Raw genomic sequence first — 609 nt, 5'->3', positions numbered from 1 at the left:
GGGAAGCACGTGTGACTTTGTGTGCATGTGTGCGTGCCGTGCGGTGCTGTGGCGTGTGCGTGCGGTGCCGGGAGGCGTTCCGTGCCAGGGTTGTAAGTGGCGTAGGGTCAACGCGCGTTGGGTAGGGTGGAGTGTCGGGGGATGTGCGAAGGCGTGGGGAGGTTGGGTCCGGGTTGTACGGTTGTGTGGGTGACGTGCGGGGAATTGCGGGCAGCGTGGGGTCGCGTTGTGGTTGGCCGGCTTTGGGGCTGTGGCCCTTGTTTTCCCATGGTGGCGGGCGGTGGCGGTGGCGTGCAGCTGGCAAGAGGGCCGGAGCAGGAGCACGCAGCGTCTACGGCCATCCCACCCTGGCAACGCCCGATCTCGTCCGATCTCGGAAGCTAAGCAGGGTCGGGCCTGGTTAGTACTTGGATGGGAGACCTCCTGGGAATACCGGGTGCTGTAGGCTTTTGCTGACGGGCTTTTGTTGCCCTCCGCTCCCGCGCCGGCGGGCTGGCCGCGGGAGGCGTGAGCTTTTGTGTTTGGGGACAGCGTTCCGATATGCTGTTTTGTAGTCCCTACTGAGTTAGTGTCAATTTGGCCTTTTCTTCCTTGCCTCACTTCTTGATT

At 62.9% G+C, this 609-nt stretch overlaps 1 non-coding gene across 1 annotated transcript; it reads left to right on the top strand.

Moving 5' to 3' along the window:
* Window positions 1–329: 329 nt before the first annotated feature.
* On the top strand, window positions 330–448 carry LOC116217761. Its single transcript, XR_004162475.1, has one exon. It is a non-coding gene; the product is annotated as a 5S ribosomal RNA (ribosomal RNA).
* The last annotated feature ends 161 nt before the right edge of the window (window positions 449–609 follow it).

Source organism: Meleagris gallopavo, unplaced genomic scaffold, assembly GCF_000146605.3.
Source record: "Meleagris gallopavo isolate NT-WF06-2002-E0010 breed Aviagen turkey brand Nicholas breeding stock unplaced genomic scaffold, Turkey_5.1 ChrUn_random_7180001947607, whole genome shotgun sequence".
NCBI classification, from domain to species: Eukaryota; Metazoa; Chordata; class Aves; order Galliformes; family Phasianidae; genus Meleagris; species Meleagris gallopavo.
This window is presented reverse-complemented; position numbering and strand designations above follow the sequence as displayed.